General features: G+C 45.0%; 1 protein-coding gene across 2 annotated transcripts in view; it reads right to left on the reverse strand.

Annotated features, from left to right (window-relative positions):
* Positions 1 to 8311, reverse strand: part of LOC118316269 (plexin-B1-like) — a 64183-nt gene extending 55872 nt beyond the window's left edge. Inside the window, exon 1 of one of the 2 annotated variants that reach the window (XM_035643919.2) lies at positions 7984 to 8311. The gene's annotated coding sequence lies outside the window, so the exon portion shown is untranslated. The remainder of the gene's footprint in view (positions 1 to 7983) is intronic. The other variant, XM_035643920.2, reaches the window with a different exon arrangement.

Consider the following 8311-nt stretch of genomic DNA (forward strand, 5'->3'; position numbering starts at 1 on the left):
TGACTTGCCAGAATGACAATAAATGTATTTAGAAGATTTCATAGCATGTAATATAACTCTAACGTAACAAAAAAAACAGGCTTTTCTAAAACTGTAAGTGGTCACTTACAGTGCTGCTCATAAAATATCCAAACTGGCATTGGCAATAATTTGCATGTAGGACAGACAGATATTTCTCTTCATTAAAAAAGGGCGGACACGGGGCCAGATACATCACATAGCCTCTCCGGCAATCTTTACAAAATGTCGATCCAGGTAGCATCGTCGTCAATAAATGCATGTTGACAAGAAGTCAACCATCACTAAGGTCAATATCTGCCGACCAATCAAGAATTCAAAAACTACTTTCGGTCACAGTCTCATCTAGAATGTTGGTAAAGTCACGGATTTTAATCAGCAAACTTATTCCTCAGTAATATATACACGTATATATCTTGTTATGTGATTTCATTATTTTGTACTCTATTGATGGGTGCTGAGACCTTACATGTTGGTATGGGAACAATATCCTGTTGGCAATGGCATCCTACGGTTTTGTAGTGAAAACAGTATCCCACTAAATTTGACATGACATAAAGGACCTAAACGTGGGTCCTACATTAACCAGTAGGCAGCTTTAACTGCCCGAGACAGTGAGTGGACTACATACCGGGTGGCTGGCAGACTCACCGACTCACCCCAGGGGTATTATGGTTTAATCTTCAACCTTATTACTTTCCCTCAGCTTTTCATTAATCAGCGGGGGGGGTTTAGGAGGATTTTACTTTCACGAACAACATCTCGACATAAACATCGGAAGTACAGAGTGAGCTGATTCTAGGATGAGAATCCGCTTAAAGTGGAACGGAATGATGAGAGAAACTGAAAGTTAAGTCAGTAAAGTAGACAAGAAGCAGAAAGAGTTGATCCGATATAGTCTTGTTGTACAAAAAACGTAATTTAGCTTTGGAAGCAATTGAAGGACTCAAAACACAGTCATGGCTCAAATAACTCCAATAATATCAGCGACTGCTGTAACATAGACAAGGTAAATGCCAAAGACTTTGGTTTTGTGATGAACAATCTGCAGTCCTGGACACGTGGCCCTGCAGGGAATGATTCTTCTCACTTCATCCCCGTCTCTACAGTAGCCTGGGGGGGTTTAACCCATCCACTATCTGTTGGGATCTAAACTGACACTGTGAAAATCCCCCTTCACAGCTGATAAACCTGAGGATCAGATCGACGCTCATACAACAGCGAGCCCCTGCAGACAATGAGGAAAGCAAAGCTGACTTAGCAGTAGCCTCTGGACCTGCACTCTGTGTACAAACAAGTAAATCCCAAATCCATCAGCGGGACTGACAGCAGGGTGAAGCAGTTAAGTTAAGATTCCTTTCTCTCTTTTTTTGGGATCAATCATTTCCCAGAATGTTATCTCGACAACTGTGCAAATGACATTGATCATATATCGATCAGTGAGATTCTCAGTCCTTGTTAGCAGAAGTTATCAATCCGAGTCTGATCTAGAAAAGGAACAAAGAACTAGGGGGGTGGTGCTCTGATTACATTTGAGCAGGATATTAATGACGGTCTCGCAGATGAATGCCGAGGCATTTCTTCAAGAAAGGGAATGCTCCACCTGTGCATCAGCCAGATCGCTGGCATAGCTGTGCTGGGTCCAAAGGCAACTGTCCAGGGGCCTATGGCTGGGTGTCAGGGGCAACAGCTTATGGGTAAGAGAGTTTATGTTTCTCGCTACAGACAACTGGGCCCACATATGTATTTGTCCAGCAGCAAGGGCTGAAATATGGACAGACGTCAAACAGACAGAATGACAACTGTGATTTAAATAAACAAATGGTTGGACATTTGGTTGGTCCTACAGCTTCAGCAATCAATCACACCCTGATTGCTATCTGAAAACGCAAGGTCATATGTAATGTACCAGGCACAAGGATAAAATAGGACAAAAGAAAATGTAACCACAATTTCAAGGTGAATGCATTCAAAGTCAGTCACATTGTGTACAACAGATCTGCAGAATGATCTGGTTGTAATTTGGCTTATGAGGGTGAAACAGTTTGAGTTGAGTCAGTTGGAAATGTGGAATTTGCAAGGAAACATCACACATGAAACGCTGCAGCTTTTTAAATGAACAAGATCGAGATCTACTGTATGTAAGTTGTCTTAGGTGTAGCAATAGATTAGCGTGAATACACAACAAAAGGAACATCTATGTCATCTACTCTAATCCTACAGTGGATAAGGAGGGTTGGCGCCTGAGGCAGCAATATAGAAAAGGGCAGCTGGGGGTTTAGGGGTTTTGTCTAGAGGCTGGGCTGAGGCTCTCCAGGGAGCTGGGTAAGGGGACAGGGGCTGTGGCTGAGCCCAAGAGCTGGTGGCATGGCACACACACAACTGTCCCATGGCTGAGAACAATAAAAACCACACCCTCTGGGTTTAATATGGCATGCCTTCTTCTGACCTAATGTAAGGAGATTACACTTTCCAAAAGGATTGCCTTAGTGATGGTTAATCTTGACCATATTGTTGTATTAGCAGCTTACCTTTAGAATCCAATCAGCAAATGCGTTCGGTGTAACTTGGGACGTTTGCCACAATTCAACTGTTCTTATGTGAAATTAGCGAGGACAACCACCCCATTGTGGCCCAAATTAGCGCTTCCATGGTAAGGGGTGGGCCATTAGGCTAAGGCACACAAGTGCATGTGGGACTTTTCACAAGAATTCTTCCACAAAAGTATGACAGAGGAAGGACAAGGGAGGAGGAGAGCAAGAAGGAAAATGTTCTGGGAGCAAAGAGCTGCTAGACAACACTGTGGCTTTGCATGAGAGCTTTGCATAGTAACACTAGTGCCTATGATGAGGTGAACACTTAAGTCCCTCATTGCAGAGAGCTCGCAAAGTATACCTACTTAAACATTAGCAAAGCAAACGCACTGCTGTACCTGCTCTTGAACCTGGCACAATCGCCTCATTCATGTCCATGAGCCTGAAGGTAAGCGATGCTAAATGCTTTCAACCGCACAAGCCACAGACAGAGCTCCAACGTAACATGTCTTTTAGGATTTCAAAGCCTATTGAGGAAGACTCCGTCGCTACGTTACTTAAACAAAGTACATACAATATCATCGCTTTTTGAAAAATAACTTGGCAGGAGAAGGTGGATCCAGCATCCCAAGGGACCAAGTCTACCGCTCCTCTTAATGGGAAGTTTGTCTTCGACATCATATCACTGCTGTTATAAGAAAAAACATAGATGTGTAAAAAAGGTAAAGCCTCCTGGAGTCAAAAGATTTTTGCAGTGACGTAACCTTTTCAGGGCCTTTTGGGTTCATTTTCTTGTCACTGTGATTTTTTTGCAGCACTTACATTTATGGCTGCGAACGTACAACTACTAACACCAGGTGATCAAAGAGTACCTTTTTACACATAAAGAGCAATACTGAGAAAAACAATATGCTTTTTCCAGATAAGTTAACACTCACTTTAGCCTGGGGAAGGTGTAGACAAATAGAGACAGACCCAAGCACAATGGGTCGGGAATTCCTGAACAACTTCCCACCCCCTGAACACAGACCCATGGGGTTAATGGGGTCCAGCCTGAATGAACACTTTTGAGGAATAACTAGTCTGCAGTGTGGTGGCTGTACATCAGTGTGCTACTTTGACTGACTTTACCCTGGTTCAGGCTGAATTCATACAAAGATGCACTTTTTTACGATGCAATCGTACCACCCTGTACCCCCTTTTTTCATGTGTACATGGTCAATAGGATGAGAGGATCAGAGGGATTTACATTTAAGCACAGTGGATGGAAGCTGCTGCTAATGAAAAGAAGTATTTATTAGGCTGCCAATCTGACCGTCAGCCAAACTCCCTCGAGGGCTTATTGAGGCCTGGGATCCAATCCATCCAGCAGATAGCGAGCATATCTGAACCAGGGTCAACCGCTTGTGAGGCATTTTGACTGTGCTTGTAAAAATGATGAAAAGAAGTTGCAATGACATTATAGAGGAGAGGAAATATGGGGTTAGGATTCATACAATGCAGTCCATTTTCCTTATCGTCCATGGAGAGCCTGTGGCCACAGTGGTGTCCCAGCAAATGTGCTCTGCAGAGTCTCCACTCCCACACCCCGACACGACACAAACACAGTCCACACACACACACACACACAAGAATGCACCATGAGGAGGGACCACCAGCTGTTGCAGTGACCAATACGGGGAACGCCCAAACTACTTTTATCATCCAAATTTGACATGCACTTTCTCTCTCCTCCATACACTTGCACACCTACAATCAACAGTGGTTGGATGGCAGTTGTTTCAAAATGTCTTCCAGCCAGTTGCAGGCTTTAATCAAACAATGAATTCATACCTGACTGATCCAACAAGCCGCACCACAGCCGTCATTTACTAACAAGACAAGAGCTTATCAAGACTCAGCGTTTGATCCAATCCAATCCCAGACATTTCTTTCCCGTTTTCATAATTGCACCCAGCTGATGCCTGCAGGACAAATGTGCGACAGATAGAGATGTATATCTCACATCCTACTACCGTATGTGACACCTGAGCTGAAGAGAAGAGGAAGCCTGCTGAGGAGGCGCTTAATTTCAAAAGCATTAACACTCCTCTCCCTTCATTGTACCCGCTTGTTTCCTGTTCTCACACTGTTGAAAGGCAAACCACTTAAACCTACAGTGTGCCTGACATTTGTCACCTATAAATCATAACACCCCGTCCTTGCTGCACTACATGCCCCGCAGTCTGACTTTTATGATTCATGGAAAGGGCTGGAAAGTGGCAGCTTCAGCTGCGGAGCATCGCTTTTCAATGGCCAGCTGCAGCTGAAGAGGCCTTTGACCCATTCCTCTGTGTGTCTGTGATGGGGTTTGAGGTCTGGATGGTAATCCATCCACTTCCTGTATGCCACCTAATGAGGATAGTCAGCCCACAGTTTGATTTCAATGGCTCTGTGTAACATTGTTTTATTGCCCCAAGGCAATCTTGTGGTAATAGGTTATCAAATAATTCAAAATATATAACAGAATACATCAACAGGTAATTTTGCTCCTTAAGTAAATGAAATTGGAGTTTAAAAAGAAATAGGAATCTAAACAAATGGTAGAAAAGAAAAATCCCTTGTTACTTTTTCCTTTCACCACTCATCAGTTTATGAAAGACATTAAGGCCAAATTTATTTTAATCTTCTACATCCTTATTTAAGTGCTGCTTATTTTCCAATTTATGTATTTCAAACTTTTTCTCAAATAACCTTCGCCGGTCTTCCTTCAGCCCTTTTTTTCCAATTTTCCAAATATTATAATGTAAAGCAAGGCATGTCAACGTACATCCAGATCATACACTAACAAAGGAGACATAAATTGAAAAATGCCATATATTTAAAAAATGAAATTGATAACACAGTCAAAGATGTTTCCATTGTAGTCTTTGATGAAGACGACAAGTTGGGGTTTTTTTACAGTACCCCTACAGCAGCGAGCCACAGAGCTCATGAATGATTAACATTACATGGCTGGTGTTTTTTATGAAGAAAGCAAGATGGATTTATCGATTGGTTGGTTTCGGAAAAATAAAAAGCTTTCTGGTTTTTTCTACTAACGATTGATTTGGCACAAAGGAATAAAGCTTCATGAGTCTTTTTTTTACAATCCATTTGACTTATTTAACTTATAACAGTGTTTACCGATGTTCTAGTAGTATCATTGCAAAAAAACGTGCCAAAATGTCTCGTTCAAATCAAAATGGCAGACCTCCTGTTGAGATTTGGATACGACTCCAATAGACATTCCTGTCGGATTGGACATGGTAAACGCGCGTCCCAAATTTCATCCATCTACGTCAGACTAGAAATGACGTAATTTGGTGGAAAGGCGCTATTGAGCCCACGTCGGGGGAACTCATTTTGTCTGTAGTTGTGCTGCATACAGTTATTTAGGTCCCTGGGGGCCAAAGCGACCGATTTTGTGATGAACCCAAACGCTCCGTGATTTCTTGATGATGCCAAAAGCCATGTTCACTTTCATTCATCCCCCACCGGCAAGTGTGGGTAATGTGATATGGAGCTTCTTGTACAGGCCCTTAGCAAGCAGATGGCCAGCTATTCAAAAAAAAACGTCTGGATTCTGGGACCCAGAGGAGAGGGGGAAAAAAAAAATACAGTGAAAGGAGGATAAACGAGGTTCGGGGCCGGGCCGGGCCATCACGAGAATCTTTACAAATGTTGTGCATTAAATGTGCCATCAACACATTTGACCCTCTATGAATATATTTAGAAAGACCACCCCCCCCGACACACACAGCACTGACTAGCTTCCCAATGAGACCAGGGAAATACTTGGCTTTTATGGAAATCATATTTGGAGAGGCTTTGATTTCGATCAATTTCTAAGCCGCCTCTCATATCGCAGGATGCAATCTGACAGCTGGTAGAGAAGAGAGGGACCGGCTGCTGAACTAAACTCTGTCTCCTTTATTACGGTAACACAGTGAGGGGTTTTCTGACTTCAGATTCAGCAGCACGCTTGAGCATTGCCGGCACATACAGGTGTAACACACACACATCCTCTGAGGCACAAAGCTCTACCAGATGTGTGTGAGCAGCTAAAATCCCTGAGTGTGTGACTGTCTCTTAACACACACACACACACACACACACACACTCACACACACACACACACACACACGCACATTCCCTCCAATGACAGGAGCATTTTTAACTGTTCTCTGCCATATGTCTCGGGAGAGGCTGAACTGGCTTTGACACTTTGACTTGAAATGTATCGCGAATAGAGTAAGAGGGACAACTTGATCATTTGCTAAGGGGAGCTCAGCCCAAGCAGAACACACAAACGTTTCTCCTCCTCCTCCTCTTCATCATCATCATCGTCGCCGTCCATCATTTGCAGAAAATCCCACACGCCCTAAAAGGGCCGCTGAACCCGTCCCGTCAAGTTCAGTGAACACGGTCAAAGCAGATCGTCGCTGGACTAGTTTCTAAGTACGGCCATTAACAGGCAGCTGTGTGTGTCGACCAGAATGCTAGCAGGTGAACAAGGCATGTGACATTTGGCTCTCTCACACACACACACACACACACACACACACACACACACACACACACACACACACACACACACACACACACACACACACACACACACACACACATTCCTGTATCAGCTGACAAAAGAGTGTGTGCATGGATGGATGGTGTGTGTGTGTGTGTGTGTGTGTGTGTGTGTGTGTGTGTGTGTGTGTGACCAGTGCTCACAACGGTACGGTCCAGAGCTACTGTATATGTATGTGTGTGTGTGTGTGTGTGTGTGTGTGTGTGTGTGTGTGTGTGTGTGTGTGTGTGCAGCCAGTGCTCACCACGGTCCACAGCTACTGTATATATGAATTGTAGAGGATCTAGTCTGAGTGTGTGTGTGTGTGTGTGTGTGTGTGTATGCGTGCGTGCGCCAAGCAAACAGGCATTCCACTGAAAACTTCGGACTGTTATGTCCAAACTAACTCTCTGCCCTGTCGCGATAATTACGTTAACTTATCATACGTGCGATACAGAAATATGAACTCAATAATTTGCACTGACCTCCCATAACAGCCTCTGTGCTTGTTGACATAAGAATGAATGGATCGCTTCAATGCAAAGTCGACACTCTACGGGCGCACGACTCAGAATCAAAAAAAAATCGCTTTATCGCGATCATTTCCGGGCCTCGCTACGATATCGTGACCGGGCCCGGGGCCCCGGGGCCCGCCACGAGCCCAACTTCACTTTTTAAACGGCGTGCAGCTCACGCCGTTTAAAGAGCATCCCTTCGTGGCGCGAAGAGCCAGGTGAGCGAGGGGAAGAGGGGAACGTTGAAGTCGGGAGGCGATGCGTCCGAGAGAGGACGCGTCCGATGTCCTCCCTCTTTTCTGGCTCTAATTGAAACGAACGGCCTCACCTGTGGGGCCGGTGCGGCGGGCGAATCGGGCGGCCACGACGCTGAGCGAAACAAACAGCCACGCGTCCACGGCGACAGGCAGACAGTCCCTGATGGGCTCCAGCGCGTCTTCTTCTTCTTCTTCTTCTTCTTTCTTCACGACACTTGTTAGTTTCTCCTCCAACTCCAACTGCCCGAAAAGTAAGAAAGGTTTCCGTCTCCAGGAACTGTGGGTGGGTGGTTGGGTGCGGGTGTGCGCCGCTCGGGGCCGGGGGCAGTGTCTGCTGCGGGGCTCAGGACAGGCGGCTCTGCACATCTGAGGCGGGCGGGGGCTCGGCGCGGAGCGGCG

Source organism: Scophthalmus maximus, chromosome 3 (genome assembly GCF_022379125.1).
Source record: "Scophthalmus maximus strain ysfricsl-2021 chromosome 3, ASM2237912v1, whole genome shotgun sequence".
Taxonomy (NCBI): Eukaryota; Metazoa; Chordata; class Actinopteri; order Pleuronectiformes; family Scophthalmidae; genus Scophthalmus; species Scophthalmus maximus.